The following is a 13,056-nucleotide window of genomic DNA, read 5'->3' as shown; positions in this document are numbered from 1 at the left end:
TAAAAGCAAAATTCTCTTAAAAATTGCCGTTTTAGGCCAGCATTTAGTATTTTTAACAAGGTAAAAACGATAGTGACGAAACTAGAAATTCTAATAAATAAAGTTTGTCATGTCAAACATGTTCATAATGATGCTTTTATCAGTTAAATCATCATCCCTTCTTTTAATTTCATCCTCGCACATAATATTTACGTCAAATAATCAAAATTATAAGACATTTTTGGCAAGGAGCAGGCATATCTTTCATTATACGAGTTCAAGAAAATTCATTAGTTTTAGTTAAACAATAATAAATATATTTTATGAGATTTTATAAGTGAAATTTAGAGAGGGTAATACGTACATAATCTTAACTCTACTTTGTGAAGATTAAAAAAACACTAGTTTCAATAAATATAAATTATAGAACTAGAAATTATTACTCCAATTTCTTAAAATAGAAAATAATGTAACTTAATCAGTATAAAATTAAAAACTAGAATTCAACAACATAAACTCTAATCATCAATCGCTGTATCTCTCATTTCTATAATTAGTATTCCTTCCGTCTTATTTTATGTAACATAACTTAATTTGGCACGATATATAAAAAAAAATGAATACATTTAAATTTTATGATTCAAAACAATTATAAACATTCGTATGGTTATAAAAAAAATAAAAATTTAACTATTATAAGGTGACATGGATGAGACATGAAATGAAACTTAGGAAGTACTTTGAATTATATATCAAATTAATAAATATAAACATCATACCCGACCAACATGAATTATAGTACAGTAGTAAAATTATTTCATTCTTAATCAGATATCTCAAGTTCAAACCTTATGAATTAAATTTTTTTTATTAGAAGCATCACTCTTAAATGAATCTGCAATGCGCAATCTGAATCTATGGCTGTTAGGTAAAATTTAAAATTTAGGTAGGTGAAAAAAAAGACGTAAAGAAAAAGTAATATGATTAAAATTAAATGGAATCTTATTGACGTACTACCTTTACAGCCGGTGTACTTATTTGGCTGGTACGGTAAAGGACGATTACCCAAGAATTGGGAAAAAGCATAGGTTTAACCGACACGTGCCGTTTAATTCGAGAGTTTAGTGATAAGAAGGAACTAAGGAGAGATAAGAAGACTTGTCAATTATGTGGGTCCTATTTTGCATTGAAATTATAAATTTTTTATTAATTGTTTTATTTTATTATATGTGTCGTGTTTAGATCAAAGTCGACCATTTTAACTTTTTTGAAAATCTCACCCTTTTTTTATTATTGTTATCTTAGTATGATTATTGGTATTCAATATTCATATTGAAATTCGATTCAAATCAATATTTATGTATTGTAGATATTTTTTAAGTTGGAGCTTTGAACAAAATCTTTAACAAGTGTGGTGGAGGGTGGATATAGAGATCAGATGGTGCATTTGCAGATCTTATTTATATCTGTGAAGGTAGAGATTTCGTTTGTGATAGTTTCTCGAGATAAGTAATGCATATAAAAATAAGTTTAAAAAGTAAATAGAATAACAAAGAATTAGCATTGATAACAATAGACAACAACGAATAACATGATAACTAATCAAATAAAACATGTAATAATTGAAAAATGATACAATTAGAGAGTAATAAAATATGGATAAGGAAAACCAGACAAACACTCATCTACTTACTAATCTTCTGCCTAAATCCTCAAATATCGAAGGTCATAATGTCAATTAAATGTAAATGTGTTATATCTTGTCTAATCATCTCTCTAATTCTTTTTAATACTTTCTTTTTAACTTATCTTTATTTCTTCTTATTAACTCCATCATAGCTAACTTTCTATTATTCTTTACTTATATGTTAGCATTTTTGCTTTCATATATCTGAACCATTTTATTTTCATAAATATAATCTTTTATTCTACTCCTAGTAAAGTTCACGTAGGGGTCCCAAAAACACCATTAGTCCATTATGATTAAAAAGTATTGTTAACACATATACATCATTAATGTAAGTAATTTCAAGCTGAATTTTCCTATAGAATAGTCAACTATATAAGAAAAAAAATTAGAATTAGATCTTGAAAATAATTGACGATAGTTAATTAAAGGAATGAATTTTGAATTATTAGGTTAGTGAAGTACTATTTCTAAAACGATCGATTGCGTTTGAATAATTCAACTTAGCTGGCTTACGTGGCAGAATATTGGCCACACATTCATGTTCCTATTTTTAATTTTATCAAATTCAACGGTTCAGATTTATTGTTCATGCCGGAAAAGTTGACTTTTCTATTAACGACGACAAAAGATCTTGTGGTGCTACAATCTCCTGCGTGTCGCGGTCCACAGTAGTTCCTTTCTTATGTTGCACTCTCCACCATCCAACTTATAATCAAAAGTCAATGTAGAGACATATTACTTGCCTTCTCTATCTTTTTATGTATTTGATATTCGTTTAAAGTTTAATCACTTAAATTCGTATCGAAAAGTTTAAAAAACACGTTTTCTATCAAGTGTGTATTTTTTTTCCCAAACCCGCTATGACTCTTGATCACCTCTTTATATGTATGTTGAGTTCTTTTTTCTTGGATTAAGACATTAGGAATGTATTACACTAATTAATCGTGGTAAAATTCAAATTCAATATTTAACATAATATATCAAATTACTTTCTTCATTTTAGAATATTTGTCATATTTTACTTTTTGAAAGTAATTTGAGTAATTTTTAGAGCTAAGCTGAATAATTCATAGTTTGTTATTTGGGTTGATGATTCATAGTTTGTTATATGAAAAAAATATTCTGAAGATGGATTAAAAATATTAAATTCTTCACTATGGCAAGTTATGATTATGTGTGTGGTGATCACTACCAATATCTTTGTCGACCATTCTCATTGACCTTACTAAAATTTAAAAATATATATGTTTTTATATTGATTTTCAATAATCATATCTAAAATTTTAAAATATATATGTTTTTTTATTGATTTTCAATAATCATATTCGAGATGATCTGGTGACTGTTATGAATATGGGAGGTCAAATATATGTATATATATATATATATATATATATTATTTTTTTATTTTTTATTTTTTTTTGTTATTATTATTCCATTGTTTGTACGGATAAATACTGATGAGAAAGAGTAGATTAGACGAGTCCGGAATTAAAAGGGCAATAAATTTTTTCGAAAATTTCAAAAGGGCAACTCAATTAATTATGAAACCAAAAGGGCAACAATTTTTAACGCTGTGTAAATCAGGTTTTCTAAAACGAGGCTCAAATTCCAATGAGCCTTACAAGGCTTAAATTCCGATGAACCTTGTAAGGCTTAGCCGCCAATGAGTCTTGCATGCTGTTATTTTTTTTAAAAAAAAACATTCTCGTTTTATTTTATTGTTTGTTAAAAATCTAATAATAATAATAATAATACATAGTTATTGATATAATGCATAAAGATAGTTTAGGCCTTATTGCTAGCCATTACTTTGTGGCTTTTCAAANGGGTTGATGATTCATAGTTTGTTATATGAAAAAAATATTCTGAAGATGGATTAAAAATATTAAATTCTTCGCTATGGCAAGTTATGGTTATGTGTGTGGTGATCACTACCAAGATCTTTGTCGACCATTCTCATTGACTTTACTAAAATTTAAAAATATATATGTTTTTATATTGATTTTCAATAATCATATCTAAAATTTTAAAATATATATGTTTTTATATTGATTTTCAATAATCATATCTAAAATTTTAAAATATATATGTTTTTTTATTGATTTTCAATAATCATATTCGAGATGATCTGGTGACTGTTATGAATATGGAAGGTCAAATATATGTATATATATTTTTTTTGTTATTATTATTCCATTGTTTGTACGGATAAATATTGATGAGAAAGAGTAGAATAGACGAGTCCGAAATTAAAAGGGCAATAAATTTTTTCGAAAATTTCAAAAGGGCAACTCAAATAATTATGAAACCAAAAGGGCAACAATTTTTAACGCCATGTAAATCAGGTTTTCTATAACGAGGCTCAAATTCCAATGAGCCTTACAAGGCTTAAATTCCGATGAACCTTGTAAGGCTTAGCCGCCAATGAGTCTTGCATGCTGTTATTTTTTTTAAAAAAAACATTCTCGTTTTATTTTATTGTTTGTTAAAAATCTAATAATAATAATAATAATAATAATACATAATTGTTGATATAATGCATAAAGATTGTTTAGGCCTTATTGCTAGCCATTACTTTGTGGCTTTTCAAACGAACTAAACCCAATAGTTTAGGCCTTATTTACTACTTAGTTGATTTTTTTTTTTCTTCAATTTTTTTTATGTGAAATTATAATTTGGTTTATTCACTTGCAGAATGATAAAATTCAGCCTTCTTTAGTCATACTTTATTTTGGTGGAAATGCCCTATTGATGAATTAATATGTTGAAAACATGAGAAAAATTATACTTCATATCAAGGTAAAAAAAAAGAAGCAATATACTCTTTAAATAATTTATATTAAACATGAACCATGCATATATGTTCGAGTTCGAAAACTTCAATTTTATATATATAATTTGTAAAAAATTGATAGAACATATAAGGGACATGATAGAAAATATAAAAGACAACACTTCTAGAGATTATTGTCTGTCTTGATGCGGTTGTTGTTGTATATTTTATAAAAAAACAATATACATTTATAAAATATTAATAGAATTCAGTAATAAATATAATTTGGCAGGACATCAACAACCCTCGAAGAACAACAAGGCCACCCGTACCCACCACTTGTGGAACCGGTAGACATAAACAACAACAACAACCGCATCAAGACAGACGATAATCTCTAGAAGTGTTGTCTTTTATATTTTCTATCATGTCCCTATATGTTCTATCAATTTTTTACAAATTATATATATAAAATTGAAGTTTTCGAACTCCAACATATATGCATGGTTCATGTTTACTATAAATTATTTAAAGAGCATATTGTTTTTTTTAACCTTGATATGAAGTATAATTTTTCTCATGTTTTCAACATATTCATCAAGAAGGCATTTTCACCAAAATAAAGTATGACCAAAGAAGGCTGAATTTTATCATTCTGCAAATGAATAAACCAAATTATAATTTCACATAAAAAAAGTTGAAGAAAAAAAAATATCAACTAAGTAGTAAATAAGGTCTAAAATATTGGATTTAGTTCATTTGAAAAGCCACAAAGTAATGGCTAGCAATAAGGTCTAAACTATCTTTATGCATCATATCAACAACTATGTATTATTATTATTATTATTATTATTATTATTTTAACAAACAAGAAAATAAAACGAGAATGCTTTTTTTTTAAAAAAAATAACAGCCTGCAAGGCTCATTGGCGGCTGAGCCTTGTAAGGCTCATTGGCGGCTGAGCCTTACAAGGCTCCTCAGAATTTGAGTCTTGTAAGGCTCATTGAAATTTGAGTCTCGTTTTAGAAAACCTGATTTACACGGCGTTAAAAATTATTGCCTTTTTGATTTCATAATTAATTGAGTTGCCCTTTTGATTTCGCACTCTAAAATAGACCAACTGTAGATGGAGAGTAAATTTTATCGAGTCTAGAGCTTGGAAAACTCTTATTGATGTATTGACTATTGAGTGTTGCATTGTTATTTGCTAGCTAGTTATGGTGCTAAAGTAAAAAATATTTTATTTGAAAATATGATGATATAAAATTATACCGCTTTTTTATTCAATTCAAGTCGAAGAAATTTATAAGAATAAATTATTAAAAGATTATTAGTGATATATGAATTCGTAACTAATTCTATTTTATAATATTATATTCTTATTATTTGATTATTTTGACCCAAGTTGCAATTTAAACAAAGCTTCTTTAGAATAAAAATGGAAACTTAAATGAGAAGGAAATAGTCTTCTTTTGTGTCACTTTCATGTTTAGAAATTATTATAATTACAGTCAAATATAACTCTCTATTTTTTTACTGTAATATTTATATAAATCAATTGAAATGGCACGTTATGTACTAAAGTCAATTAGCGTGAGTTTGATCACTATTACTTCCTCCGTTTAAAAAAAAGACCTAGTTTGACTTGAAACGAAATCTAAGAAAAGAATTTTTTTTTAAAATTTTGTGGTTCTAAATTAAAGTTAGGTCAAATCTATCAAAATGCCCTTTAATCTTGTGGTCTTAAATATGTCACGTGAAAAATTGAAGTGTTGCCGAAAAAGGAAAGGAATCATTTTTTTTTAAACAAATTTTAAAAAAACTAGGTCATTATTTTTTAAATGAAGGGAGTAATATTTAACTGTTATTTATAATGTAATTGACAAATAATCACTTTTAAGACAGAAAAAAATTCATGCATGTGTCAAAAATCTAAAAAAAACAACAAATGAAAGAAACTTTACACACGTTACTCAAGTTAGAACTTCAACATTTGTTCATGAATTTCAATTGGATTAACTACCAAAAATGTGATACCAACGTTGTTGTACAGCAAACGCAACTCATTATACTTGCACTACATATATATACTGTTTTGAAATTCATATTCAAACATAATTTCAACTTCGAAACTATATTTCGTTTAACTTGAAATTTACATACTTCCTTTATTTTTTTTGTTTAAACTAAATGATATTCAAATGTCTAATTTCATATTTAAACATAATTTCAATTTCGAAACTATATTTCGTTTAACTTGAAATTTACATACTTCCTTTACTTTTTTTTTTAATTTCAACTAAATGATATTCAAATGTCTAATTTCATTAATAAGTTGAAAAATATATATATAAAGGGAGACAAAGACTTGACCTTCACAATCCAATCAAGAATTCATTACAAAAATTTGACCTATAGATAATGATATGTGGAGGAATTAAAGAAGCAAGCACGAGGAGGACCCTTCTTATACAAGTTGCTTCTAAAAAGAACATGACGGTGTTCGATAATTATATAAAGTCAATTAAATTAAATTTATATCGAACTAAATTTGAATTCGTATCGAAAAAGAGTTTTGAGCCTCATATTTGAAATCACCAATTCATGATAAATAAGTAGTTATCAGTACTCCACCACAATATTTGTCGATTATAAACTCATATCTATTCTTTATTTTATTTTTTTCTTTGAAAAATTTATAAAAAAGAAAAATAAAGTCCTCTAAAAACCAATAAATAAATAAACAACTTGCACAAAAATAAATAAAAAACATAGTACTATTATGGGTCATATTCTGTGTGACTGTTTGGACAAATTAAATCAAGAGGCTGACGTCCCCCATGTATGGGATGTAATGTAAAGTTTCTTTATTATGATTGAGAAAGGCAATACAACTAGTTTTTTTTCTCATTCGATATTCCGTATTCGTATAGGGACCTCAATTAAATTAGATTCGAGTTGTGTCTCTAAAGATTCATTCAAGGAGGTTATAATTGTAATCGCTTTACTAAGTTTCGTTTTAGTCAAATCTAAAAGTGACTTCTAATTAATTGATAAAATTTCAAACTCAACAACTCGTTACGAAATTGTTCATGGATCATACACATTATTATAATATACATGTGTGTATACCCTATATTATGATTGAGAACAAATCAAGATTATCAATTAAGATAAATGTAGATTTATATTCGATAATTTTAAATCTCTTTGAAGAGAATAAAATGTTTGCATTTCATATCTCACGTATACACAGGGTTGGGGATAGGACTGCACTTCAAGAAGTGTAATATAAACAATCACTCTACTGTAATATACACATTAATAACTGTTTTCACAATTTAAACTCATAACGTATATATCATATAGAAATAATTTTATCGTTACTCCGAGACTCACTTTCCAAATCTAGAGATTAATAATGAAATATACTTGAGGACATCAAATTATAACTATATGGTTTAGTAGTTGCTCATTAATAAATAAAAATAGTTTTTTGCTTAATTATTGAATTTATCAATCATATAGTCAGTGTAGCAATTATATGTTTCAGAACCAGAAAGGTCACTGAACCTTTAAAAGGGCAACAACTAGCAACCAATATCAGAAACCAATAATAATACCAGAAAATGACATTTTATTATTATATTCTTAGACAAATAATTAAAATTGAAAGTCGACCAAAAATATGCATATTGTATTATACTATATATCAGTCCTAAGTCTTCCAATCTAATCAGAGGTAGATTGTAATTTTCGTAAGAGTTTAACTGAATTTAATATTTTTAGCATCATAGTATAACTATATATGCAAAAAATAAAACCAATAAAAGTATTAAATTTTGATATGGATTTTTTCATTTTTTGATGTTTAATTAATTAAAATATTTTATGTAATAATGTATATAGCTGGAACAAATTAAATATTATCGGTTTTTGAATTTAATCATAGGTGGATGCAACCTTCGTACAATATATTCAACTAAGATCAGTATTTTTAACACGTAAGATAGTTATATATGTGAACGTTCCAAAAAAAAATTCAAATATTAAATTAGAACCCCTAATTTCAAATTATATTAAATTTAGTGTTAAAATTTTATAACTGAACTCATAAAGTTTAATTTTAGATCGAGTCTGAATCGAAACAATAATATTTTTTCTCTTAATATTAATGTAAATTATTTGACAGTTTGCTTTGTCTAATCCTAGCATCACAATTCTTTCACTTTCAATTTGTGAAAATTATTTTTCATTCTACTATTTTATAACCATTAGATTTCAAGAGCGAATGCAGATGATCGAGTTTGAGTTCGAATGAACCTAATAATTTTAACTTGGACCTTATATATGTATTTTTTTTTTCACAAGTATAAATAATTGATTTTGAAAATATTTTCTCGAACTAAAACTTATTCATTTAGATTCTTAATTCATCTCTGAAAAGATCTCCTCCATTTCAATACTCATACAGTCATACTTGAGATCACGAGACCTATGATGAATGATGAAAGTAGTTCATCCATCCCACTACGATCTTCATGGGAAAATAATAATATACCCCATCATTGTTATGAATAAGATTATAAAAGTATTTATAAGATTCGATTGAAAGAGACTTGAATAAAGGGGCTTAAAATTAATCTTAACTAAATGAAGGTCACTCCTGGCAATTAATAGACACAATTGTTTTTGGCATTATTTTTTCTATTAAAAATGGCTAATTAAGAAAAAGTCAAGATTACCTTCAAGTTGAAATTAATAATTAACGAGTCTTCAACAGGGCCTAATATTACATTACTAACTCAATTTTATCATCAACGAAGGTGGTGAGATGGATAAAAAATAGATTTTTTTTCATTTGTGATGAGATATTTTGAATTTAACGTATGAAAATAAGTTATACACAATATAATTAAAACAAGTCAAGTCATGAATTCTTTATATGATTTACAAAAACTCATTTTAATTTGTTCGACTGAGTTTGAGTTTATACTATAACACAAAGAAACGATGTAAACATGTTCGTGTTGTCATTTCCACGTCGTAGTGAACACAAGAACGCCTAATAGTACAATACTCATCTCAATTTTATCACCGAAGAAGGTGGTGAGATGGATAGAAATTAGATTTTTTCCATTTGTAATGAAATATTTTGAATTTGACGTATGAGAATAAATTATACACAATGTAAATTTAAATAGGTCGTGAATTCTTTATATAACTTACAAATTAAAGAATGAAATGACGCCCAGCTTGACTTCAAACACAATTGCTCTATTCAATAAGCAACAAAATATTTAGGGTAAGCTAAAAAAAAATTGCTGCCAAATCAAAGTATGTCCTCAGGGCATAAAGTTAAAAGATATGTTTGATCAAAACAAGAATAATTAATTAATGAAAAGTATACGAACAATTAATTAAGCAAGCTTTGTTTGGTCCACAATTAACATACCATATCGGATCTTACTATTATAATACCAATTTTTTGTAATTATTTACTTGTCATTTCATGTGGTAAATTTGGTCATGCACATGAAAGTCAATCAAACTGTTTGATAAGAATCAAATAATCACATGCCACTTGACAATGCAATAAAAAAATCTAATAAAAAATGACATATAATTAACTTTTCATTGGAGATATATGTAATTAGTTCTAACTGGCCTATGGAAAAAAAATATGGAAAGTATAATTCAAATTAGTCGGACTCAAATACTCATATCGAATAGAAAACAAAAGGAAAAAAGAAATCATTCTTTATTTTCAAGTCAGTAATCTCATTTTATATGAACGATTTTCTTGTAGTTATTGTTTATGTGATAGTGATTTTCTAGAAAAAAAATATATCTCTTTGTCCACTTTTAAATGTCATATTACGTTTTTCGAAAGTTAATTTGACTAATTTTCAAAATTAAATTAGATTATATTAATTCGATATTTAAAACAAAGAATTTAAATATTCAAAAACTATACGAAAAGTACTATAAATTCTAATTTTTTGCATATCAATATGATGAAAAAATACATCGTAAAATGTTAGTTAAAGTTATAATTGTTTTGACTCTAAAAAAAGAAAATTATGACAATTAAAAGTGGACGAAGGTAATATGAGTTAACTCCTTTTTTTGGACTAATCTTTTGTCTACAATTTGGATAATAATAATTTAATGGTGGTAATAACAAGAAATAAATTCATTGTTTGTCTTGATTTGAGCAATATTCTCTTTGGTTTTGGCTACTTGTCGATGCATCACATATTCTTTGTTTACAAGGGATATTACTTAAGAATATTTAAATATGCAGTATTAGAAAAAAAAATTACATTGACTTAAAATCATGGGAAAATATTTGATTATGATCTAAAAGTTAATATATGTTAATATAAACGTTAGACTTAAATGACAATCTAACATTTTATTTATGAAGTTGAGAAATAAGAGCAAACATCATATTCGGATTAAATGTTTGTTTGAAAGAATAATTTCATTTACTTTAAGAATACGGGCTTTGATTGATATTGTTTTCTTAGACAAAATTTGAAAAAAATAGAGGCATACATACATCTTATTTCTACGATCCTTATACCTTTTCTTTTTAGAAAAAAATATATTTCTTCATTCAACAAAACGAAAGAGAATAAATAAGATTCTTTTTAATAGCTTTGTATTCAATAATATATTATTCCTTAAAAAATATTCTAGAAGAAATTATTGTAAAAAAGAATCAAGAATGTTCACATTGATTTGCCTAGTGCAAACTACTAAAGCAACAATGCTTATCTAATAGATATTCTCATATGTATAAAGTGTATAAACATGGGTTACCATGTCTTATCACCCCAAACTTTTTGGACAAAGTGGAATGTACTAAAAGAAACATTATATTATAATATAAGTAATACTAAAAAATAACTTAAAGCAAAGAAATTATGTCACTTGTGATTGAGACCAAAATTAGTGGATGGTGATTGTGTTAAATTGGAAATACATGTACTAAGGCAAGTTATTGGACAATAGAAGAAGAATATTTTCATATGACAATTAAGTTAGCGTATGATTATTAGAAAAAAATAGTTTCAAGAGAAGTGTAGTGGAGCTTCTTTTCTAGATGTTTTCCCCCATAATATGCAATTTTGGGTGGAATATTTATCAAATGTGTATTTTTGTGAGCATTCTAAATCTATGTATACAATGTATTTTGTAAAATTGGGTTATTCATGCGGTGAACATCTTTATCTTCATTTATAATTTTAAGATTGTGAGTTCAAATCATTAAGGAAACAAAAAGGAGAGAGTTTTTAGGAAAAGGTAAAACTAATTTAAGTACATCTTTTCTTCTTTTTCAAAATGCAATTTGTTCATATGCTAATTTAACTGAGATAACAGATGATCTAGAAGTTGACGTTCCTAATAAAACAACAAGAATATTTCACATGGAAACACTAGCTCATAATTTTGGATTTATCTTTTTTTTTTAAGAAAACAAAAATTGTTCAATAGAAGTCTTGTGGATATTCTTTTCTATCACCCCCATCAAGCTACATAATAGGTTCAACTCGAAGTATATGTATTGTCAAAAAACGTACACATATATACAACGATTATGTCAGAATTTTTGCTAAAAATATTCAAGATATAATATATATATTGTATATATGGTATAACTATTTTTAATAGGTCGTGTGAAATAAATTTTTACATACACGATTCATTTTTCAACTAAGAATGTTCAACCGATCGCGTCAAACAAAAAGATTATGATGCTCATAATTGAATTTCCACATTTGATTTGGGATTCTTACTTGCACTTCTTGGTTCAGCCCATCAAAAAGTCCAATCTAAAAGAAACATAAATTGGTCCAACTCAACTATATTAGGCCCATTTGGTTTATCCTATTTATTCGAAGTTACGTCTTAATTTTATATTTTGCCAGACTTTAGGGAGGCTATTCTTCTTTTTATCGATCGAGTCACTTCAGTTTCCCTAGCCGTCCATCAAAATAATAGTAAGTGAATAATTTTTTTTGTATATATATACTACACTAGAGTTAATGTAAGAGGAGTGTGAAAAAAATTAAATAGTGGACTATGAAAGTGAAAAATTGAAACGTGAATTACAAATATTTAACTTTACTGATTAATTATGTTAACCGTAACTATAAATTAACAAGTAACTCAACATTGGGCTTATAGAAGCTTCTGACTTATAATATATATGGTGTAGTAAAATAATGAAGTGATAAGATTAGTATTGCAAAATTTCAAACGACATAATAATTTCTCGAGCTAAAGCCTCTTAACCATACAATTTTCGAATCCTAGGTAATTTTTCCATACTTACTTTTTTGGGGCTTAACTTGATGCGATAATAACTATGTAAATTTTTTTGCAAGTATTCTTTCTCGTTATTGTTATAACTTGAGATTTTTATTCTCTGTTTTTCAGAGTCGAAATTGTGCTACGCTTACAATTTATTTGAATTTGATTGTGATGGGTATGTTTTGTCACATTGTGCTAATAATATTGAGGAATTATAGTATTTGCTCTCTTCTTACCATGATTCTCTAAAAAACCTTTTGAAAAAAAAAACTGCCACCATTACTCCAT

Source organism: Solanum stenotomum, chromosome 11 (assembly GCF_019186545.1).
Source record: "Solanum stenotomum isolate F172 chromosome 11, ASM1918654v1, whole genome shotgun sequence".
NCBI classification, from domain to species: Eukaryota; Viridiplantae; Streptophyta; class Magnoliopsida; order Solanales; family Solanaceae; genus Solanum; species Solanum stenotomum.
This window is presented reverse-complemented; position numbering follows the sequence as displayed.